Below are 25,913 nucleotides of genomic sequence, written 5' to 3'. Positions count from 1 at the left end.
ATTGTAAGAAATTGGAGGAAAAAACTGAGGCTCTGGCATTCCTCATAGGAAACGTGAGCTGTCCAGTGAACATACCAAAATAACGGAGATGATCGGAGAGGAACAGCACTTCTGGAAGTGGCTTAGCAAGTCCAACAGTCCCTCTGCTGCGTGATAGAGACTTATTCTTATAATTTGTTTTGCATTGAGGAGCACAATGGGAATACGTTTAGTACTTTATTGTTTTTGCCTTGTGAAATGAGGGATGGAGAGGTGGCCATTCCTGATTGGATTTACCGATGAGATGGAGTGGGGGAGTGGGTATTGTTACGCTGCTGGACATATCTGCCATTGGTGAGTGTGTTGTCACCATGCAACCCATTTATGATGATTATTATTTATTGATGCTATTTTTTTTTTTATTAATGTAATATTTTAATAGTTTATTTTCATTTTATTATTATCATCATCATCATCATCATCAATTTATTTATATAGCGCCAAATCACAACAAACAGTTGCCCCAAGGCGCTTTATATTGTAAGGCAAGGGCCATACAATAATTACGTAAAACCCCCAACGGTCAAACGACCCCCTGTGAGCAAGCACTTGGCGACAGTGGGAAGGAAAAACCTCCCTTTTAACAGGAAAGAAACCTCCAGCAGAACCAGGCTCAGGGAGGGGCAGTCCTTCTGCTGGGACTAGTTGGGGCTGAGGGAGAGAACCAGAAAAAGACATGCTGTGGAGGGGAGCAGAGATCAATCACTAATGATTAAATGCAGAGTGGTGCATACAGAGCAAAAAGAGAAAGAAACAGTGCATCATGGGAACCCCCCAGCAGTCTAAGTCTATAGCAGCATAACTAAGGGATGGTTCAGGGTCACCTGATCCAGCCCTAACTATAAGCTTTAGCAAAAAGGAAAGTTTTAAGCCTAATCTTAAAAGTAGAGAGGGTGTCTGTCTCCCTGATCCGAATTGGGAGCTGGTTCCACAGGAGAGGAGCCTGAAAGCTGAAGGCTCTGCCTCCCATTCTACTCTTACAAACCCTAGGAACTACAAGTAAGCCTGCAGTCTGAGAGCGAAGCGCTCTGTTGGGGTGATATGGTACTATGAGGTCCCTAAGATAAGATGGGACCTGATTATTCAAAACCTTATAAGTAAGAAGAAGATTTTAAATTCTATTCTAGAATTAACAGGAAGCCAATGAAGAGAGGCCAATATGGGTGAGATATGCTCTCTCATTCTAGTCCCCGTTAGTACTCTAGCTGCAGCATTTTGAATTAACTGAAGGCTTTTCAGGGACCTTTTAGGACAACCTGATAATAATGAATTACAATAGTCCAGCCTAGAGGAATAAATGCATGAATTAGTTTTTCAGCATCACTCTGAGACAAGACCTTTCTATTTTAGAGATATTGCGCCAATGCAAAAAGCAGTCCTACATATTTGTTTAATATGCGCTTTGAATGACATATCCTGATCAAAAATGACTCCAAGATTTCTCACAGTATTACTAGAGGTCAGGGTAATGCCATCCAGAGTAAGGATCTGGTTAGACACCATGTTTCTAAGATTTGTGGGGCCAAGTACAATAACTTCAGTTTTATCTGAGTTTAAAAGCAGGAAATTAGAGGTCAGCCATGTCTTTATGTCTGTAAGACAATCCTGCAGTTTAGCTAATTGGGGTGTGTCCTCTGGCTTCATGGATAGATAAAGCTGGGTATCATCTGCATAACAATGAAAATTTAAGCACTGCCGTCTAATAATACTGTCTAATGGAAGCATGTATAAAGTGAATAAAATTGGTCCTAGCACAGAACCTTGTGGAACTCCATAATTAACCTTAGTCTGTGAAGAAGATTCCCCATTTACATGAACAATTTGTAATCTATTAGATAAATATGATTCAAACAACCGCAGCGTAGTGCCTTTAATACCTATGGCATTACAGTGCTTTTTCCCATGCCTACAGTCTGTGGTATTTCCACAGGTTCTTTTCAAATAATAACAGCATATTATCACAGTACAATAGTAGTGCACAGCCATCTTGAGCACTTTGTTCACAAATGTGTCATTTCAGTGGGTTACCAACTAAAAATTTGTCACTTTTTCTCATGTTCTGTAACCACTTTGTGTCTCCAACTACCCTCACAATAGTCACAGCCCAGTGAGATGGTACGCTTTTTTGACATGATAAATTCAGTATGTGCATTTTGTACCAGTCCCCTAAAATAGAAAAAGTGAAACTGATTTCTGGTTTAATTACTGGTTTAAGGGGAGATGAAGATCTAAAAACAACAACAAAAAAGAGTTGTTTCAAAAAATTCCATAACAATGATCTTTATAACATTTCAACTTTATTGTTTTTGCATATTGGTTACTTCTAACAACTAGTCCTCATAAACTCCAAAATAAAGTGGTTTGACAGTGGCTTTCAACACAGTACATGTGCATTTTCTAATCTGGTAGCCCCTATCAATGAGATGAAGACCAACAACTCATTGTTATTCTTCTTAGTTGACTCACATTTATTCACATGATTGATTATTGAGTTTGAGCAGCTGTAAGTCCTTGGAAATTTTCAGGAAAGCCTTAGTTCAAACTGGAGAGAGCCTGCCAAGATAACATTTTGCTTTGATCAAGGGGACATTCTCCTTGAGCATTCTGGAGATGAGCCAAAGACGGATTCCAGAGAGTGTGACAGTGAAACAAATGTCCCGGGGGTTTGGTGTGTAACTCTTACTGCTGTTTCACCTTGTAATCTTGAAGGGGCTTCTCCTCTCCTTTTCATCCACATCCACTGGCACCTCTTCTCAGCAGCGTCATAGATGGCTTTGATGATTTGACATTTGGCCCAGTGCTTCCAGCAACCTAACTGTTCAGATGGTGACTCCAGTGGATGGACAGCTAACCCTTCTAAATTTGTCAAAAAAAACAAAACAAAACAAAACAAAATCCAACACAGCTATTTCAGAATCATAAACAGATTGCGGTACATCTGTGGAGATGGAGTATAGTTACACAATGAGTGTTGCTATGTATAACGTTTTTAAGATTTTAGAAATGCTCAAGTTTTTTTTTTTTTTCCAAGGAGAAGCAGTGAATATATATAGACAGTTCAAGTTTAAACTCTAAAACATCAAGCCACAGTTGCGTGCGTTTGTTTGTTATAAGGGTTTGATCGGGAAATGTTAGGAGTCATTGCCATTTTCTGTGTTATCGGCATATGTATTGTACATTTTTTACTCCCTAATAGCTGTATCAGTATCGACCCTCAAAAATCAATATCAGTCAGGCTCTAGCTTATGGTTTAATGTTTTCTTGGGACAGATGGGAGCTTGTGTGCTGGGAGTAAAAATTACAACTGTGTTGGGTGTAAACTAGCAATGACACCAGAACTACGCTGTGCACCTTTGTATGTTTGTCAGGCTGGGGTTACTTTCTGGTTTTAAGTGGGAAGTGAGAAAAGTAATCACTTCTGGGTAACACAGAAGTATGAATCAAAACCTCGGCATTGGCCACAGACAAACTGTATCTCAACTTTGGGATATTTTTCAAATTTAAAAAGCCCATCCTTGTCACTTCTTAGATATGCACAACAGAAGAAAGATTTTCAACTATATAACTGTGCTGAATCAGTCATTCAGAGATGAAGTGAAATGATCAAATATGTGTCTCAGCCTATCAAGTCCAATAAAAATTATCTCATTGTTTTCTGAGTATATCTACAGGGCATCCAACTCCTCATGGCTGCCCAACATGCCTCCAGCATAGCAGCACCAGACTCATTCTCTGGAACAACTGGCACGTGGAATGGAAAGTCATGAGCGTAGCAATGAAAAATTAATCCCATGGCTTTGTATAACTTAACCTAAAGATGCCCTAAGAAAATAACAATGGGTAAAGGACTGAACCCTGAGGAACCCCACACTTAACATTAGAAATGTCAGATGATGCATTGTTAAAGACAGCACATTGTGACTGACTAGAAAATTTAAAAATCAGCCACAAGAGTATACTTGTCCAGACCTACCAAAAAAAAAAAAAAAAAAAATCTCAAGCCTAATCAACTAGATACTGTGATCCAGTGGATAAAATGCAACACTAAGGGCCCCTTCACACATATCACGATTGAAGCCAACTGGCACATGAAGGAGGAATTGTATGCCACTCATGAAAAATCAGAGCCGCCTCAAATGCCTTGTACAGCTGTTACCACAACCATTTGTGCACACAAGCGGCCGAAAGACAGCAGGATGCCTGGTGAATGTCCCATTCCACCCCTCTCTCGGCAGGTGTCGGTCAAATTCCAGGTGTCACACACGAACATCTAACACTGCTCGCCGGGCACTTAGAAAAGCCATGGGGTTTTCTAAGTGCTTTTCTAACTGCTTTTCCTTCATTAAAACTAAACAGTGGCTGCTTGGTTTTAATGAAGGAAAATGCAAAGTTCTCCACATCGGTAGAAAAAAAATCCATGTTATGATTATTCATGAATGAAAAACAATTAGAAACTGTCTTAGAGGAAAGAGATCTAGGACTACTGATTCTAAGGACCTGTCCTTCTCTTGCCATATTGCTCTTTTGGCGGCAAAAGCCAACAGAGTTCTTGGGATGATAAAAAGGGCCTGTAACATTTATTTAATAAAATAATTTATTACTGAATCACCCGCACATGGGGAACCATTAATATGTAGCAATTTATAGTGAATGAGTAGTTAAACTCCCAAATTGAATTAGATTGGACTAGGCCCAATGTAATACCAAAATAACCAAAATAATTAATTTAGGGTTTAATACTTATTATTTCATTATTACTCGGCGCACCACCTATTATTTTTAATAGCATAGGTACTATAATTTAAACATTAATTTATCAATCTCAAATGAATTAATCCATCTTGATTTTTATCAATCTCAAATGAATTAATCCATCTTGATTTAATTTAATCAATCTCTGATCTGAAGTCTGAATTCTCACGATACATTTGGTATCTGGTAGCTTTAAAAAAGTTGTTGGAGCCAAATTAAAAGTCTTTGTGAATTTAGAAAAAGTAAAACTTTAAGTGCGTTGAAAAATTAGAATGAAAAGGAAAAGTCACTTTTCTGTAAATTCGCTCTTAATTTGAAAAGCTCAGCTCGGAAGTTCTCTTAAAAATTCAAAGACTTGATGCACCTTAACGTGTCAGGTTAAACTTGAAGTTTGTCAAAAGTAAAAGATGAATGAATGCCACGTTTTAGCTTAGCTTAGCAATGGGGCCTTGGGCCAAAAATAAAAACAAAGCGTTTACAAAGAAGAGAAAGAGAACAGTGGCAGAGAGAGCGTGGAGAAGAGACAAGGGAGAAGAAGGGAGAAGGGCCGAGCGAGGCTCTGTCCTAACTTCTTAAAGGGGGGCTGACGTCACTAAACTCCGCCCATTTAGGGTGTGTAATCTCACAGAAAACTTTATGTCCTCAAATCAGACTCAAATGTTTCAACTATTTAAACACATTAATTAACTTGAAATACTATTATTCTAAGACACTCAAATGGACACATTATTCATCGTCACTTAAACACATCCTCTGAGTTAAAACAGAATACTTCAATCTCAACATTTTAGATAATGCAGAAAGATCACACACACACACACACACACACACACACACACACACACACACACCACACACACACACACACACACACACACACACACACACACACACACACACACACACACACACACACACACACACACAGGGGAGGTGATGGTCTAGTGGTTAAGGTGTTGAGCTTGAGTCCCGAAGATCATGGGTTCAAATCCCCACCTGACTGGAAAATCACTAAGGGCCCTTGGGCAAGGCCTTTAATACCCTATTGCTCCCGGTGTGTAGTGAACGCCTTGTATGGCAGCACCCTGACATCGGGGTGAATATGAGGCATAATTGTAAAGCACTTTGAGCGTCTGATGCAGATGGAAAAGCGCTATATAAATGCAGTCCATTTACCATTTACCATTACACACACACCAGTTAAAATGAGCACATGTCACTAAACTGGAATGATTACATGCAAAGCATTTTGTTTGAATAATCAATACAAACAAACATTATAAGTCATTTTCTTTATATATATATATATAAAGAATACTGTCATAATTCTTTTATTTTAAAAGAATGTCTTTCTTCACTTAGAACAAAGAAAGTAGCTGGTGGGAGACTCAAAGATTTATGGCCACATCTTGTTGTGGGGGACGTTTTGCAGTCTTGAGAGGTTCCTGCCTTAGTTTGATCATTAAAATTTTGGTTCTCCTGGTCTGGAGAAGCTCAGATTCTGACATGAAGCAATTATAATGTCATGTAATTCATAATGACCGGAGTTTAACCGAAAAAGGTGAGGACTTTCCTTTGAAGAACTTTGAATTACAGCTTTGTTTTTCCTCTGCAAAGCAGTATTGGACCATCGGGGGATGTCTCCAAACTTATCTGAAGATCTCCAGATGACTTAGGAATTTCTCAACTGAGAGTGGAAAGCACAGTCTGTCTCCAGTTAAAAACTCAGGTCATTGTTGTTGAGACAGCATTAATGTACTTTATTTAATTAGGGCGAATAGAGGCCATGATGCTACAGGCCTTTTCGTTCATTGATAGAGATTCCTTTCTTCTTTTATATAAAATATTCGTTCATCCTCATCTCGAATATTGTGTGCAGGCGTGGTTGCCATATCTCCAGAAAGACAAAAATATTTTGGAAAAAGTACAAAGAAGGGCAACTAAGTTGGTACCAGAACTAAAAAAAAAATCTGCCTTATGAGGAGAGGATCTTGGAATTGGGTCTTACCTCACTTGAAGATAGAATAACTCGAGGGGACTTGATCGAAATGTATAAAATTCTGCAAGGCTTTGAAAATGTTAATTTTATTGTGTTCTTCGATATGAGAAGGTATGTTGGCCTTAGAGGCCATGAACTGAGCCTGGAAGTTAATAGATCGAGGTTGAATGTGAGAAAAAAATTTCTTTAGCAATTGAGCTATTACGCTTTGGAACAGGTTACCATCTGAAGTTGTTCTCTCACCCAGTATCAATGCTTTTAAAGAAAATTATGATTTGTATTATAGTGCAAATGCCACCAGGTTTTAGAATTGTTACTAATTGTTTTATTGTAACTTTTAATAATGTTATGATGTGTCATTATATACATTTATGTATACAATATTTTTCCACAATAAAATGAATTATGTTTGTGCATCCCGGCACGATAGTAGACAGCAGGCAACCACATTCGAGGTGTCTGTGAAAAGTGTCTAAGTGCCACACGAGTGTGGCATAACCTAGCAACACACATGTGGCGTGCCAGAGTGTTGGCTCCACCCTCAACATGTGTGGTGTGCGTGTGTATAGCACATATGTCGCGCTACCCCCCCCCCCCCCCGCAAAACATGTGGCATGCGGGGGGGAGTGGCACACTTACATGAAATGCTGATATATATGTACAGACATGATCACATGGGGTCCGGCCAGCCACATCTGAGCACACCCGCTTGGCAAGGTGCCTCTCAGCTGATCGCTGGCCAGCCACACACTGACAGCTACAATAATTACATACACAATTACATAACAAATAACTACAATGAAAGAACACAGAAACAAAGAGTGACACTTTGTTCTGTGCGCTGCACGAATAGGTGGGCATGGCCCCAAACAGCAGCAGCTGTTGAGATCTCTTGACCTGTGAGTCCCAGCTGGAGAACACGTACTGTGTTTTGAAGGATATGACCTTACAAATCTACGCTGTGAGGCGCGTGCATGTACCTGCTGTCCTCACGTGGAAATACATAAAAACATATAAAGCTTTTGCCACGGGCTGGAGCAGCCACTCAGCATGCACACCTGCAGGCTGCTCCCTGTGAAAAACAATCGTCTGATCATGTGAACACTCAGCTGGCGATCTGAATTTCACTTCACCCATATGAGCTACAGTCCACATGATGCAGTGTCTCTCCATCAGTGCACTGCTCTCTGGACATGCGTGCAGCTCACTCTCCAGCCCAGCAGATGTGGACATGATAAGCATGCACTGCTTCATTCATGTCATTTCATGACTGTACGTCTGTGACCATGGGTCATATACAGAGGAACAGAAGGTTCATACATGTATTATCCTCTCAATAAGAGGAATTAAATATTATAAATTGCGGTGCTGTTTTATGATATGTGGTTCTTTTTTTCCCCACAGCAGCGATGTCAGCAGACAAAGGGAAGGAGGCATGTCCCCTTGTGACCTGCAGCTGTTCAGATATCTGTGCTCGCAAGTCAGCTGGGGAACACCTGTAGTGGCTGGTAGAATATGACATTGCATAACTACACCATGAAGCACAGACGTCATCTTGCTGTCCTCATGTGGGAATAAATTAAAATATGTTGCTTCAGCTGACCGCCGCGTCAGCGCACCACAACTCTGGTGAATATCGTGCCATGCTGAGAATCACCGTGAGGCATGTGTCACTGCGGGATTTCCGCACATTGTAATAATTAAAAAAACATATCACATTTGCAACGCGGTCACCAGCGGAACACTAAGTGCTGGACATGCCATGCTGGCTGATGTGTTCACAACACCGGAGCTGGCTCATCATGAGATGGGAGCCTGGCTGGTGTCTTCATGAGAGGAGCACATCAGGTAATTCATGTAAAACATAAAAGGGAGAACAGTACTCCATTTCATTACTTTCATTACTAAATCCACTCTTTATAACAGGAATTAAGTATTATAAATTGTGGTGTTTTATTATTATTTTTTTGCTCTGTTGCTGTGCATACACTGTGTTCATGCGTGAACACGAGCGTGCACGAAACCGTCACTGCAGTATGGTGTGTCCCTCCTGATAGCAGGTGGAATGTTTCATGGTTCCCCATTTCGTTTTTGGTTCACAGATTTTCTTCCGATTTCTACATCTTTCGTCTTATGTGTGAAGGGGCCCTAAGATCAAACACAATAGAGGCACAGAATTTGAATCAATGATGAAGAACAAACCTTTCACCACTTCTCTGCAGTTTCAGTTTATGCTCTGATAATATCTGTTTGGATGTGCAGCCTTTGGCCCCAGTTGGCCAGCATCTTACCAGATTCAGTTGTTTGCGTGTCTTGCTGATGTGACACAGTGGGCATGGCAATCCCTCATGTGGAAAAAAGCCTTTGCAGGTAAATGAAGAGCTAAAATGGGAGGTAGCACCTGTCATGTCTCCTTAACTCATAATGATGTGGAACATTCCTTATGTATAAATAATGTGGTTCAAATATGGTTAAAGCTGAGTACCCAGAACAGAGCTGATAATTCATGGTTAGAAAACACCATGTTCACGGTTAAAAGTAAGCAACACTACATCACAAAATTAGTCATTTCCTCCCTGGAAAATACACCCTTATGTGCTAAACTAATTACCTCCACCAAGGACATTGTCAGCTCTCCCACATCTGTTTCTTTGTTTGTTTAGCAGGCTTATGCAAAAAAAAAAAAAATTAACCAATTTTAATTACATTTGGTGTAGGTGTGGAGCCCGGCCCAAAGAAGAAGCCATTCAGTTTAATTTCGGTATAGATCCAGATCAAGGTTATGGAGCGTACCTTTGATCATCTTCCTGACTTTTATCCTATTCTTTTGATTCTAAATATTGTATCACTCAGTGATCAGCATTAAAGATGGGTGATCAAGATCAACAATCAGAATCAAACATGAGTGATCAAGTTCAATGGCCAGCAAATAGGATACAAGCTTATCAGTCAGGATCAAAAGGTCAGCAGTCAGGATCAAAGTTTAGTAAAGTGTTCAGGTTCAACGGTCAGAATAAACATTCAGCAATCAGGATCGAACTTTTGCCATCATGATAACAGGTCAGGAACATCAATAAAGCTGAGAGCCCAGGAATAAAGATCAGAATCACAGGTCAGCAATCCAAAACAAAGATGAGCAATCACGATCAATATCATGATCAGTCACCTATCCAGACAGCTTGTGTCCATATACAGTGGACAAAAAAAAATCTATTTTTTTGGATGGGGTGGCCTACCAGCGAGGACTCAGGACTGGAACTTTTTTTTTGGGGGGGGGGGGGGGGGGGGGGGGGTGGAGGGGTCACTCCACAAAGTGCCCTTCTACTTTCTAAATAATAAAAAAAAAGCTTATCATCAACAATAATCTTAAGAGCTCTATTGTTCTAGTTCTCAGGAAAAGTGGCAGAAGCCATTCACAAAATAAAGGGAGATGACTTTCGAACTGTTGTGTGGGCCGCTGAAGAGGAGGTACTGCTGGCCCACCACCACCAGAGGGCGCCCTGCCTGGAGTGCGGGCTCCAGGCACCAGAGGGCGCTGCCGCCTCACAGGAGCAGCCGGGGTGACAGCTGTCACTTATCACCTACGACAGCTGTCACCAATCATCTGATCTTCAGTGGTATATCAGCAAGACGACATCTCCACCTCTTTGCCGAGATATCGCTCTACAAGGAGGTAACGATCTCAGCTGACTGTGTTGACTTCCTGACAGGAATATCTGTTGCTTGTGTGTGTTGGACAGCAGATATTCTGTTTCTTTTTCCGACGAGAGGTGGAGGTGGTTTTCCCACCATACGTGTTGCTGGTGCACCCGCACCCACATCTAACTGTTTTTGTTCCTCGCCAGCAGTACCAGATCCGACAAGTGGAGGCAGTGGCCACCTGGGTGTTCGGGACTTGGCGGCTCCAGTATTCCCGGGGTTCGGTGGCGGAGGAAATCGTGTGGTTCCGGTTCTGCTTTGGATGGACGTTTCTTATCTTCGAGCCTGCCCACGTGACACATTTTTTTGTAAATTGACTACTTGTCTACAATTGTAATTCGCCGTATTGGTTGTGCTTCTTCACAACAGTAAAGTGTTGTTATTTGACTTCCTCCATTGTCCGTTCATTTGCGCCCCCTGTTGTGGGTCCGTGTTCCTACACTTTCACAACAGGATATCTCGGCCAACGTCATGGACCCCGAGGGGCGTCAACCGGCTGTTGAACGGCCAATGGAAGAACAGGGCGCACAGGCGTCTGCAGGAGGAATGATTGGTGAGTTGCAGCGAATCCTCACCGCCTTTACGGCTCGGTTGGATCTAATGACCGAGCAGAACGTCCTCCTTAACCGCAGGGTGGAGGCTCTCGCCGCTCAGGTGGAAGCGCGCCCTCAGGGCACTGCTGCGGCTCTCCCTCCTGTCGATCCTGTGCACAACAGTGACATTCCACAGGTCGTTCAACGACCCCTCCCACCTTCCCCTGAAGCATACATAAGCCCTCCAGAGCCGTACGGGGGTTGTGTGGAGACGTGCGCGGACTTTCTTATGCATTGTTCGCTCATCTTCGCACAACGTCCCGTCATGTACGCGACTGATGCTAGCAAGATAGCTTATGTTATAACCCTGCTTCGCGGTGAGGCACGCGCTTCGGCTACAGCGCTCTGGGAGCAAAATTCACGGCTGCTTCAGACATATGATGGGTTTGTGAGGGAGTTCAGAACAGTGTTCGATCACCCAAATAGAGGAGAGACCGCTTCAGCCGTGCTGCTGTCAATGAGACAGGGGCGCCGGAGCGCAGCTGCTTATGCAGTCGACTTCCGCATTGCGGCTGCAAGGTCCGGCTGGAATAGCACTGCCCTCCGTGCCGCCTTCGTAAACGGACTGTCGTTGGTCCTGAAGGAGCACCTGGTGGCTAAGGACGAACCGCGGGATTTAGACGGGCTTATTGATCTGGTTATACGATTAGACAATCGGTTAGAAGAACGCTGTCGGGAACGAGACGAAGGCCGTCCCTCTCCCTTCCGGTTCCAACCGAGCTCCGCCCTCCCCACGCTCCACGGCCTCTACGCTCCGTGTGGTTACAGCTCCCCCTGCTGATGAAGCTATGGACACGAGCAGGGCCACATTTAGACCACCGGATAGACAGAGGAGGCTGGTCCGCGGAGCGTGCTTTGTTTGTGGCTCGATAGAGCATCAAGTGAGGGACTGCCCCGAGCGGTTAAACACCAACGCCCGCCCCTAGAGACTGGGCTAGGGGTGGGCCAAGACATTCACGTGGGACACACCCATATTGCCACACGACTCCCAGTTACAATCCTTTATGAGGATTTAACCCTTCAGGCCCCAGCACTGGTGGACACGGGCTCTGAAGGGAATTTGCTAGACAGCAAATGGGCCAGGGAGGCAGGGCTCCCTCTGGTGGCACTTACTTCACCTGTGCGAGTACGGGCACTAGATGGCTCCCTTCTCCCTTTAATCACACATAAGACACCTCCAGTAACTCTGGTGGTGTCAGGAAACCACCGGGAGGAGATCGAGTTTTTTGTGACTCCTGCCACCTCCCGTGTGATCCTTGGGTTCCCCTGGATGTTGAAACACAATCCCCGGATCGATTGGCCGTCTGGGGTAGTGGTACAGTGGAGCGAGACCTGCCATCGGGTATGTTTAGGTTCCTCGGTTCCTCCCGGTTCCCAAGCTAGGGAGGAGGTCAGAGTCCCGCCCAATCTTGGGACGGTGCCGGTGGAGTACCATGACCTTGTGGATGTGTTCCGTAAGGATCTGGCGCTCACCCTTCCCCCGCACCGCCCGTACGATTGTGCCATTGATTTGGTTCCGGGTGTTGAGTTCCCGTCCAGCAGGCTGTACAACCTCTCACGACCGGAGCGCGAATCAATGGAGACCTACATCCGGGACTCTTTAGCTGCCGGGTTGATCCGGAATTCCACCTCCCCGATGGGTGCAGGTTTCTTTTTTGTGGGGAAGAAAGATGGCGGACTTCGTCCATGCATTGATTACAGGGGGCTGAACGAAATCATGGTTCGTAACCGATACCCGTTGCCCTTGTTAGATTCAGTGTTCACGCCCCTGCATGGAGCCCAAATATTCACTAAGCTAGATCTTAGAAATGCGTATCACCTGGTTCGGATCCGGAAGGGAGACGAGTGGAAGACAGCATTTAACACCCCCTTAGGTCACTTTGAGTACCTGGTCATGCCGTTCGGTCTTACAAACGCCCCCATGACGTTCCAAGCATTGGTTAATGATGTCTTGCGGGACTTCCTGCACCGATTCGTCTTCGTATATCTGGACGATATACTCATCTTTTCTCCGGATCCTGAGACCCATATCCGGCATGTACGTCAGGTCCTGCAGCGGTTGTTGGAGAACCGGCTGTTTGTGAAGGGCGAGAAGTGTGAGTTTCACCGCACTTCTTTGTCCTTCCTGGGGTTTATCATCTCCCCTAACTCCGTCGCCCCTGATCCGGCCAAGGTTGCGGCGGTGAGAGATTGGCCCCAACCAACTAGCCGTAGGAAGCTGCAACAGTTCCTCGGCTTTGCAAATTTCTACAGGAGGTTCATTAAGGGCTACAGTCAGGTAGTTAGCCCCCTGACAGCCCTGACCTCTCCAAAAGTCCCCTTCACCTGGTCGGATCGGTGCGATGCCGCGTTCAAGGAGTTGAAACGGCGCTTCTCGTCTGCACCTGTTCTGGTGCAGCCCGATCCTAGTCGCCAGTTTGTGGTTGAAGTGGACGCCTCGGACTCAGGGATAGGAGCCGTGCTATCCCCAGAGCGGAAAGGCCGATAAGGTCCTTCACCCGTGTGCCTATTTTTCCCGCAGGTTGACCCCCGGCCGAACGGAACTATGAGTCGGCAATTGGAGAAACTCCTTGCGGTGAAAGAGGCTCTTGAAGAGTGGAGACATCTGTTGGAGGAACGTCCGTGCCATATCACGGTTTTCACTGACCACCGGAACCTGGAGTATATCAGGACCGCCAAGCGGCCTGAACCCCAGGCAAGCCCGCTGGTCACTGTTCTTCGGCCGTTTTGACTTCCGGATCACCTACCGTCCCGGGACCAAAAACCAGAGATCGGATGCCTTGTCCCGGGTGCATGAAGACGAAGTCAAAACGGAGTTGTCGGATCCACCGGAACCTATCATCCCGGAGTCCGCTATCATGGCCACCCTCACCTGGGATGTAGAGAAAACCGTCCGGGAGGCCCTGGCACGGAGCCCGGATCCCGGAACTGGGCTGAAGAACAAACTTTACGTCCCACCAGAGGCCAGGGCTGCAAGTTCTCCTGTCATCCAGGGGGTGCGTAGGACCGTGGCAGTTGTCCGGCAGCGCTTCTGGTGGGCGTCCCTGGAGGCCGACGTCCGGGATTATATCCAGGCCTGCACCACCTGCGCCAGGGGCAAGGCTGACCACCGCAGGGCATCGGGACTGCTCCAGCCACTGCCTGTGCCTCATCGCCCCTGGTCCCACATCGGCCTGGATTTTGTCATGGGCCTCCCACCGTCCCAGGGCAACACCACCATCCTCACGATAGTGGACCGGTTCTCCAAGGCGGCCCACTTCGTGGCCCTCCCGAAGCTCCCGACTGCCCAGGAGACAGCGGACCTCCTGGTCCACCATGTCGTCCGGCTGCATGGGATTCCAACAGACATCGTCTCCGATCGCGGTCCCCAGTTCTCCTCGCAAGTCTGGAGGAGCTTCTGCCGGGAACTGGGGGCCACGGTGAGTCTCTCGTCCGGGTATCATCCTCAGACCAACGGGCAAGCAGAACGGGTCAATCAGGAGGTGGAACAGGCCCTGTGCTGCGTGACGGCCGCGCACCCAGGGGCCTGGTGTACCCATTTGGCCTGGATCGAGTATGCCCATAACAGCCAGGTGTCTTCAGCCACCGGCCTCTCCCCTTTTGAGGTGTGTCTGGGGTATCAGCCCCTGTTGTTTCCGGTGGTTGAGGGAGAGGTCGGTGTGCCCTTGGTCCAGGCCCACCTGCGGAAGTGCCGTCGGGTGTGGCGCACCGCCCGTTCTGCTTTGCTAAAGGCCCGGACGAGGGCAAATGCCCATGCAGACCGTCGGCGGACCCCGGCCCCTGCGTATCGGCCAGGGCAGGAGGTGTGGTTGTCCACCAAGGACATTCCCCTGAAAGTGGACTCCCCCAAACTACAGGACCGTTACATCGGTCCCTTCAGGATCCTTAAGGTCATCAGTCCAGCCGCAGTGAGGCTTCAGCTTCCGGCCTCACTGCGGATCCATCCTGTTTTCCATGTGTCCCGGATAAAGCCGCATCACACCTCACCCCTCTGTGCTCCGGGTCCGGCGCCGCCTCCTGCCCGGATCATCGATGGCGAGTCGGCTTGGACTCTTGGATGTCCGTAGGATGGGCCAGGGCTTCCAGTATTTGGTGGACTGGGAGGGGTACGGACCCGAAGAACGCTCCTGGGTGAAGAGGAGCTTCATCCTGGACCCGGCCCTCCTGGCCGATTTCTACCGCCGCCACCCGGACAAGCTTGGTCGGGCGCCAGGAGGCGCCCATTGAGGGGGGGGTCCTGTTGTGTGGGCCGCTGAAGAGGAGGTACTGCTGGCCCACCACCACCAGATGGGCGCCCCTGCCTGGAGTGCGGGCTCCAGGCACCAGAGGGTGCTGCCGCCTCACAGGAGCAGCCGGGGTGGCAGCTGTCACTTATCACCTACGACAGCTGTCACCAATCATCTGATCTTCAGTGGTATATCAGCAAGATGACATCTCCACCTCTTTGCCGAGATATCGCTCTACCAAGGAGGTAACGATCTCAGCTGACTGTGTTGACTTCCTGACAGGAATATCTGTTGCTTGTGTGTGTTGGACAGCAGATATTCTGTTTCTTTTTCCGACGAGAGGTGGAGGTGGTTTTCCCACCATACGTGTTGCTGGTGCACCCGCACCCACATCTAACTGTTTTTGTTCCTCGCCAGCAGTACCAGATCCGACAAGCGGAGGCAGTGGCCACCTGGGTGTTCGGGACTTGGCGGCTCCAGTATTCCCGGGGTTCGGTGGCGGAGGAAATCGTGTGGTTCCGGTTCTGCTTTGGACGGACGTCTCTTATCTTCGAGCCTGCCCACGTGATACATTTTTTTGTAAATTGACTACTTGTCTACAATTGTAATTCGCCGTATTGGTTGTGCTTCTTCACAACAGTAAAGTGTTGTTATTTGACTTCCTCCATTGTCCGTTCATTTGCACCCCCTGTTGTGGGTCCGTGTTCCTACACTTTCACAACACGAACATTATATAAATAAATGAAACTAGCACGTTGCCTGTCGGGATCCATGGGTTCTAGAATGGGTGATGTTTCTAAAATAGGTAGCTGACATTTTTCAAGGGTGGTAATAAATTCTGCAAATATTCTGTAATGATTTTCAATGAAAGTGCAGGAAATTAAAATTAGAAAGTTTTGTTAATAATTGTATTTATTTGCATTTTTATATTTGCAAAAAAATAAAAAAGCTTTTTCATGTTGTCATTATGGGGTTTTGTGAGTAGAATTTTGAGGGGAAAAAAAAAAGAATTTACTCCATTTTGGAATGAGGCTGTAACATAAAATGTGGAAAAAGTGAAGAGCTGTGAATTGTCAGGATGTGAGTTTTTGCCTGGTGTTGGTTTCATGCTTTTGCCAGGTTTCTGTTGTTTCTCTATAGGCTTACTCTCTTACTGGGGTTTTTTCCTCCTTGGGTTTATCTGTCGCTGTCTCTCTTGTCTCTCTCTCCGGTTTCTTGGTGGTGGTCATTTCCCTCTCTCTGACCACACCCTCATTCTGGTGCATTCCACGCACACCTGCTCCCAGTCTGCACCTCATCACCTGGGTGTATTTAAGCTCCTCATTTTGTCCTGCTCCCTCGCTAGATTGATGTGCCCTGTGCCTTCTCTCGAGCTCTGTTTTTGTGTATTTTTGATCTGCTTGCCTCTCATGTGTTTTGACCACCTGCCTGCATTATCGACCACGCCTGAGCCTGATGTTCCATGTACTTCTGCTCTTGTTGGACTGCCTTTTTTTGTACCAGACCCTTTTTACTACTTCAGTAAACTGTTTTGGCATACAGAGCTCTGTTGTCGAGTCCTGCATTTGTGTCCAGCCATTCCGTTTAACCGGACCTGATATGAATACTTTCTAGTATTCATATCAGGCACTACGCTGCGGTGGTTTGAATCATATGTATCTAATAGATTACAATTTGTTCATGTAAATGGGGAGTCTTCTTCACAGACTAAGGTTAATTATGGAGTTCCACAAGGTTCTGTGCTAGGACCAATTTTATTCACTTTATACATGCTTCCCTTAGGCAGTATTATTAGAAAGCATTGCTTAAATTTTCATTGTTACACAGATGATACCCAGCTTTATCTATCCATGATGCCAGAGGACACACACCAATTAGTTAAACTGCAGGAATGTCTTACAGACATAAAGACATGGATGACCTCTAATTTCCTGCTTTTAAATTCAGATAAAACTGAAGTTATTGTACTTTGCCCAACAAATCTTAGAAACATGGTGTCTAACCAGATCCTTACTCTGGATGGCATTACCCTGACCTCTAGTAATACTGTGAGAAATGTTGGAGTCATTTTTGATCAGGATATGTCCTTCAATGTGTATATTAAGCAAATATGTAGGACTGCTTTTTTACATTTGAGCAATATCTCTAAAATTAGAAAGGTCTTGTCTCAGAGTGATACTGAAAAACTAATTCATGCATTTATTTCCTCTAGGCTGGACTATTGTAATTCATTATTATCAGGTTGTCCTAAAAGTTCCCTGAAAAGCCTTCAGTTAATTCAAAATGCTGCAGCTAGAGTACTGACAGTGACTAGAAGGAGAGAGCATATCTCACCCATATTGTCCTCTCTTCATTGGCTTCCTGTTAATTCTAGAATAGAATTTAAAATTCTTCTTCTTACTTATAAGGTTTTGAATAATCAGGTCCCATCTTATCTTAGGGACCTCATAGTACCATATCATCCCAATAGAGCGCTTCACTCTCAGACTGCAGGCTTACTTGTAGTTCCTAGGGTTTGTAAGAGTAGAATGGGAGGCAGAGCCTTCAGCTTTCAGGCTCCTCTCCTGTGGAACCAGCTCCCAATTCGGATCAGGGAGACAGACACTCTCTCTACTTTTAAGATTAGGCTTAAACCTTTCCTTTTGCTAAAGCTTATAGTTAGGGATGGTTCAGGGTCACCTGAACCAGCCCTAACTTAGTTATGCCCTTAGTTATGCCGCTATAGACTTAGACTTCTGGCGGGTTCCCATGATGCACTGAGTGTTTCTTTCTCTTTTTGCTCTGTATTCACCACTCTGCATTTAATCATTAGTGATTGATCTCTGCTGTCTTCCAGAGCATGTCTTTTTCCTGATTCTCTCCCCTCAGCCCCAACCAGTCCCAGCAGAAGACTGCTCCTCCCTGAGCCTGGTTCTGCTGGAGGTTTCTTCCTGTTAAAAGGGAGTTTTTCCTTCCCACTGTCGCCAAGTGCTTGCTCATAGGGGGTCGTTTTGACCGTTGGGGTTTTTCTGTGATTATTGTATGGCTTTTGCCTTACAATATAAAGCGCCTTGGGGCAACTGTTGTTGTGATTTGGCGCTATATAAATAAAATTGATTTGATTTGATTTAGATGCACTGTAAATTACTGATGCAGACCTTCACTCCGTGACTCAGTCACTTACTCCCTTAGGCTTATACCTGCCCTGCTAATAGCATGGGAAATGGTTTAAAAGGGTGTAATTAGTCAAATGTCAGTACATGCAAAAATCATAGCATACATCATTTGGTTAATGGGTTTGCCTGCCTGAGCCCCATTGATTGGATCTCTGCCTCTCTAACATGTGTCACACAGCATTGCATACTGTTAGCCTTTCAAACAATGCTATATGGTAGTCAACTAGTTATATACAAGATCAGCAAACTAGGCACTCTAGCCAGCCTCCATTCACAAAAATCACAGTTGTATGCCCCAGTTCCCTTCTGCCAGCAGGAAACATGGCCTTTAGATTATTTCTCCTTGTACATATAAGGTTGCATGAGGAACGCTATGTGATGTAAAATGTGTGCCAAGTCAGTATGCAATCTGCTGTGGTGACACAAAGACAAGGGGAACCACTGTCTGTAGACGTTAACCTCTACCTGGGCTAGCACTGTGATATTGAAATGATGTATTTTTCCTTTAGCCACAATTACTTTCCTTCAGCCACACAATGTAGCTGTCAATGTTAAAGCGGCATTAATGGCTAAATTCACATACCAAAGGTTTAATCAAAGATTTCTAGCTAGATAGTTAACAATACTCCCAGTGTGTAATTTGTATGAAGTGTAAATTACCATGAAAAAAGTTCTTTCCAATGGGCACAGTGACTTTGTATCAACCTTGCTTTTGGTTATTTTATATTTTGATGTCAACTAACATGATATCAATGTCGCTTCATCATCAGTCTCCCACTGTTGTAACAGTGTCTGAATATAACATTGTTACAATGTTGGAATATGGTTCAGTTTTTTGATCTATTTTTAATTTTTTTCCAGCAACCCATAAGAAGTCTCACAAAGCAGCAGATGTGTTACTTGTTGAATTTAACTTTTTTTTTTAAATAAGTTGAATATTCTATTGAAAATAAACAGTGAATATCTATGCTGGTCTATTGTTACGATTCCTATGTTGAGCCAATTTTCAAATCCAACATAATTGCTACGTTGATTCAGTGTTGGACTTCAACATAGATCAGTGTTGTAACAATATTGTTTTACCTGCTGGGTAGGCCTGCCAACTGTCCCTTGAAATAAGGAATCATCCTGTACTTAGAAACAAAAGTACAGGTCAAATACTTTTAAAATCATTTTACACATACAAATAAATGACCATGCCAGGAGCGGTTAAGGCAATCAGGTCGGCCAACACTGCCAAAGAGGTGTCCGTTATGTATTTTTCTGTATGTACTGTATTTTTGGCATCTCTATTACTGGGTTAACCACTGTAGCTAAAAGCAGCCAAACTCTTTTACCCATATGGCATTTTTCTTACCATGTCACAATGTGACCAATAGGTAGCACTAGCCCAGATCTACCTGATAATTCTTGGTACTTCTTATACACAGTCCAATGAACCTGAAAGCAATACTACCCATGTGCTCATCGAAGAGCCACCCATCATTATAAGACCAAGGGAAACAACCCAGAATGAACATGATCGACAGGCCAAATGGATTGGCTTTGTGAGTGACATCAAACTAATTCCATGGGCCTCAGCGGTGTATTGCAAGTAACAGATGTCTTCATAGAATATTCTGTGTCATGGAAATAGAAGATCTTTCATTCAATCTATATATTAAAAACAAGTGGCTTCGGTGTATGTGTGTGTAACCCATCACTGAGAAACTGGGGAGAGCTGACCATTTGGTATGCTTATGTATATTGGGTCAAAGATGAACACCGCAAAAACAGAAAGTTGAAAGGACCAATATGTTTTAAGAAATTAGGGATATAATGTAACAATGGTGAACAATGGACATTGATATCACCCTTAATCAGTCCCTGGTAACATGACAAGCTCTGAACAAAGGAAATATCTCAAACTTTGTTAGGTTTTAAACCTTTTGTTAGGCTTTTGTGTCACTGTCTGAGATGAACTGGCTGTCATGGAGGGCATGACTGGAGGGTTGACTACAGACTTCCACAGTGTCTGGTCTATGATGGTCAAATCCATGTGACCAAAATATTTCTGTGTTACATGCCCAGTCGGGGAGCCTGCCTTGGTCTAAAAGACCCTCTTAGGCAAATCACTCCAGGAAGAATTCAAACACCCACATGTTTGTATCTAAAAAATCCCAAGACTGATGAAAAAAAAATAAAATAAATACTCTTCTCCGTAGTATAGCAGCTGTGATAAAAGTTAAATGGCAGTCTGAATTTTTCACAAAAGTCTTTAAAAGGCACTGCTGCCTGCTGGGATCATAATTACTGGCCTGTTGTTATGTCTGATGGAACCCCAAGATGCAGGCAGCAAGAGACAGGTGGGCTGTGCAAAAAGCAGGTGATTTGTTGTACAAACAACAGCCCAAAACTCCAAACACTGACAAAAAGTGGGGTGTGGGAAAAGGGTCCAAAAACACACAAAATACAGTCCAAACCAAGTCACAAGTTAATGAATTAAAAACACGGGGAATCATACAGCAGCACAGCCAATCTTAGAATACTCACAGAATGCAGTCCCGGCGCCAGAAAAAAAATATTAAGGGGGCGATGAGTTTATCACAGGGGGCGGGGTCACTCCCCCCCCCCCCCAAAAAAAGTGCGCACCGGAGGAGACGTGCCTCTGAGCATGCGTAGTGAATTGGGTGCGCTCCTGGAAAGCTTGTGTATTTAGGCTACACCATTGTAAGAGACTGACTAAGAGTAAAGAGTGATGACAGTATATTTTTAATTATTATTTGAACGTATAGGACCCTCGGTCAAGTGATCTCCTGCATACCACACAGAGCCGGTGTTCTGTCAAGATGAGGTGTGCCAACTTTCGACACTCTGAGCTGTGACGTACCTTCGTGTGGTCCAATAGGAACGACGCGTCGGGCCAGAACATGGAAGACTCATGGCAGAAAACCCTGATCTGTACAAAATGGATTGGACTGATCCGATTGGCCTGCAGAAACCACTGATCTGTACAAAATGGATTGGACCAATCCGATTGGTGCAGAAACCACTGATCTGTACAAAACATTAACGTGTGACAGGACTGCTCATTTAGAGAGCAGTTTTCTGAAGAAAAATCATTGGAAATGTTTTTTTGTTATTTGTTACCTCAAAATTTCTGATTACTGTTAAAAAAAAAGTTTAGAACACTTGTAATTAAAATAGCTAAATAAATCAATAAATGGTTCTTTAGAAACCTTTCATCTGTAAATTAAAACCACCTGTTATGACATCAGAAAACCGCTCACCGACACGACACCACACACGCTGTCTGCCATCTGCCCTGGACAGTGTGAACCGGGATTCATCCGTGAAGAGAACACCTATCCAACGTGCCAAACGCCAGTGAATGTGAGCAATTGCCCACTCAAGTCGGTTACGACGACGAACTGGAGTCAGGTCGAGATCCGATGAGGACGACGAACATGCAGATGAGCTTCCCTGAGATGGTTTCTGACAGTTTGTGCAGAAATTCTTTGGTTATGCAAACCCATTGTTGAGACTCAACAAAAATATAAACGCAACACTTTTGGTTTTGCTCCCATTTTGTATGAGATGAACTCAAAGATCTAAAACTTTTTCCACATACACAATATCACCATTTCCCTCAAATATTGTTCACAAACCAGTCTAAATCTGTGATAGTGAGCACTTCTCCTTTGCTGAGATAATCCATCCCACTTCACAGGTGTGCCATATCAAGATGCTGATTAGACACCATGATTAGTGCACAGGTGTGCCTTAGACTGTCCACAATAAAAGGCCACTCTGAAAGGTGCAGTTTTGTTTATTGGGGGGATACCAGTCAGTATCTGGTGTGACCACCATTTGCCTCATGCAGTGCAACACATCTCCTTCGCATACAGTTGATCAGGTTGTCAATTGTGGCCTGTGGAATGTTGGTCCACTCCTCTTCAATGGCTGTGCAAAGTTGCTGGATATTGGAAGGAACTGGTACATGCTGTCATATACGCCGGTTCAGAGCATCCCAAACATGCTCAATGGGTGACATGTCCGGTGACTATGCTGGCCATGCAAGAACTGGGACATTTTCAGCTTCCAAGAATTGTGTACAGATCCTTGCAACATGGGGCCGTGCATTATCCTGCTGCAACATGAGGTGATGTTCTTGGATTGGCACAACAATGGGCCTCAGGATCTCGTCACGGTATCTCTGTTATGTGTCGGACGCAGCTCGGAGAACCGACCAGCGTTTGAAGGACCCAGTATGAAATAAGCAGAGCACGGTACAAAGGCTAACTGAATTTAATACATAACAGTGAAAATGTAAGAACAGAAAGGTGCGGCCTGGCGTGGTGCGCTCCCAGCAGCGCTAACGGTCCGGAGCCAGAAGCTGTTTCGGACCCAAGGACCCCGCCGACACCCCCCAGGTGGCCGCAACAACCGAGTCTGTGAAAGAAGGAACCATTATGTGAGTCCACACTCTACAATAGAACACTTAAAGTGTACAAACAGCAAACACTTCCTGGCTTGATTGCTGATCAGCTTCCAACCTGCAGGCATGGAACATCCAGTTCACAAAACTCCACCGCAGTGGAAGCTGATACATGACTAACAAACAGCTCAATACAATAAGGTGTGAGGGACACCACATTTACTGACTGTATAACTGTTAGTCACAAAATCTAACGTACCTCAGGAAGTGTGCTGACGAGCGTGAGACCTCACCCCCTCCTCTTTCACAGACTGTGCATCAAACCTGGACGTTTCTCAGCATCCGCTGCTGATGAGATGGCTCCCGACGGACGATCTCACCCGTCTGGTCACAAGGTCGAGTCCCCGGCAAAACACACACTGTGCACTCCAGTCCCAAATGCCAACATGCTCCAATCCATCCAGATGCACCCCAGCCGTGAGTCCTGACGAGTCGCAGGTGATCAGGGTGAGGTCCTGACAGCCTCAGCAACACAGCCACTCAGTCCCAAATGCACGCCACCTGGGAGGAAAACAAAAAGACAAACAAACCGGCAGCCAGGCCCCCCCAGCCATATAACAATCTCTGTGCATTCAAAATGCCATCAATAAAATGCACCTGTGTTCTTCATCCATAACAGACGCCTGCCCATACCATAACCCCACCGCCACCATGGGCCACTCAATCCACAACACTGACATCAGAAAACCGCTCACCCACATGACACCACACACGCTGTCTGCCATCTGCCCTGAACAGTGTGAACCGGGATTCATCCGTGAAGAGAACACCTCTCCAACGTGCCAAATGCCAGCGAATGTGAGCATTTGCCCACTCAAGTCGGTTACGATGACGAACTGAAGTCAGGTCGAGACCCCGATGAGGATGACGAGCATGCAGATGAGCTTCCCTGAGACGGTTTCTGACAGTTTGTGCAGAAATTCTAAATTCTTTGGTTATGCAAACCGATTGTTTCAGCAGCTGTCCGAGTGGCTGGTCTCAGACGATCTTGGAGGTGAACATGCTGGATGTGGAGGTCCTGGGCTAGTGTGGTTACACGTGGTCTGCAGTTGTGGGGCTGGTTGGATGTACTGCCAAATTCTCTGAAACGCCTTTGGAGACGGCTTATGGTAGAGAAATGAACATTCAATACACGAGCAACAGCTCTGGTTGACATTCCTGCTGTCAGCATGCCAATTGCACGCTCCCTCAAATCTTGCGAAATCTGTGGCATTGTACTGTGTGATAAAACTGCACCTTTCAGAGTGGCCTTTTATTGTGGACAGTCTAAGGCACACCTGTGCACTAATCATGGTGTCTAATCAGCATCTTGATATGGCACACCTGTGAGGTGGGATGGATTATCTCAGCAAAGGAGAAGTGCTCACTATCCAGATTTAGACTGGTTTGTGAATAATATTTGAGGGAAATGGTGATATTGTGTATGTGGAAAAAGTTTTAGATCTTTGAGTTCATCTCATACAAAATGGGAGCAAAACCAAAAGTCTTGCGTTTATATTTTTGTTGAGTGTATATAAAAAAATTGTGTACACAAGTATTCACACCCTTTGCGCAATACTTTGCAATACTTTGATGCACCTTAGCCTCACGTCTTCTTGAATATGATGCCACAAACTTGATCACCTATCTTTGAGTAGTTTTGCCCATTCCTCTTTGCAGCACCTCTCAAGCTCCATCAGGTTGGATGGGGAGTGTCGGTGGAAAGCCATTTTCAGCTGTCTCCAGAGATGTTCATTTGGATTCAGGCCTGGTTTCTGGCTGGGCCACTCAAGGACATTCACAGAGTTTTCCTGAAGCAACTCCTTTGATGTCTTGGCTGTGTGATTAGGGTCACTGTCCTGTTGAAAGATGAACCGTTGTCACAGTCTGAGGTCAAGAGCGCTCTGGAGCAGGTTTTCATCCAGGATGTCTCTGTGCATTGCTGCATTCATCATTCCCTCAATCTTGACAAGTCTCCCAGTTCCTGCCACTGAAAAAACATTCCCACAGCATGATGCTGCCACCACCATGCTTCACTGCAGGGATGGCGCCTGGTTTCCTCCAAACATGACACCTGGCCAAAGAGTTCAGTCTTTGTCTAATTAGATGAGAGAATTTTGTTTCTCATGGTCTCAGAGGGCTTCAGGTGCCTTTTGGCAAACTCCAAGCGGGCTGCCGTGTGCCTTTTACTAAGGAGTGGCTTCTGTCTGGCTACTCTACCACACAGGCTTAATTGGTAGATTGCTGCAGAGATGATTGTCCTTCTGGAAGGTTCTCCTCTCTCCACAGACAAATGCTGGAGCTCTGACAGAGTGACCATCGGTTTTTTGGTCACCCGACTGACTAAGGCCCTTCTCCCCTGATGGCTCAGTTTAGATGGGTGGCCAACTCGAGGAAGAGCACATACTCAGTTGATGGTAAAATAGCTTACCAAACCAATTTTGTTTTCCAATAATTAGTGCTAAATGTATTCAAATCAATAAAATGACAAGGGTGCCCACATTTATGGACCTGCCTAATTTTCTTTAAATAATTATTGCACACTTTCTGTAAATACTAGAAACTTCATTTCACTTCTCAAATATCAGTGTGTTCATCTGCTATATGATATATTTAACTGATCCAACTGATGATTTATAAAGGAAATCATGGAAATCATCAGGGGTGCCCAATCTCTTCCTTCCACTGTATAAGCTGAGATACCATATGCTCAGTAAGCATAAATGTGGGGGAGGCAGAAGTATGATTTCTCCTGTATTTCACTTGTGGATAATACATACGGTACACACAACACAAAAAATACACATAAACTAAAAAAAAAAGTTGTAACTTGTGTGTATCAGATATTTGTTGCGGGAAATGCTGCTCACCATAAAATAACTTGCTCTATTTTGCTTTTATATAGACAAACATGTTACTAAACTGGAACTATACAGTATCTGTGCCATTTCCTTCAAAGATATTTTTTAACTGACAGTACACAGTCTAGCAGGC

General features: G+C 44.9%; 1 protein-coding gene across 2 annotated transcripts in view; it reads right to left on the bottom strand.

Moving 5' to 3' along the window:
- htr1fa (5-hydroxytryptamine (serotonin) receptor 1Fa) overlaps nt 1–25,913 on the bottom strand; it is a 128,784-nt gene that overhangs the window by 64,845 nt on the left and 38,026 nt on the right. Inside the window, exon 1 of one of the 2 annotated variants that reach the window (XM_034187243.1) lies at nt 2,723–2,821. The exons of the other annotated variant lie outside the window; for it this stretch is intronic. The gene's annotated coding sequence lies outside the window, so the exon portion shown is untranslated. Of the gene's footprint in view, nt 1–2,722; nt 2,822–25,913 lie in introns of those variants that run through there. 2 annotated transcript variants of the gene reach the window in all.

Source organism: Thalassophryne amazonica, chromosome 14 (genome assembly GCF_902500255.1).
Source record: "Thalassophryne amazonica chromosome 14, fThaAma1.1, whole genome shotgun sequence".
Taxonomy (NCBI): domain Eukaryota; kingdom Metazoa; phylum Chordata; class Actinopteri; order Batrachoidiformes; family Batrachoididae; genus Thalassophryne; species Thalassophryne amazonica.
This window is presented reverse-complemented; position numbering and strand designations above follow the sequence as displayed.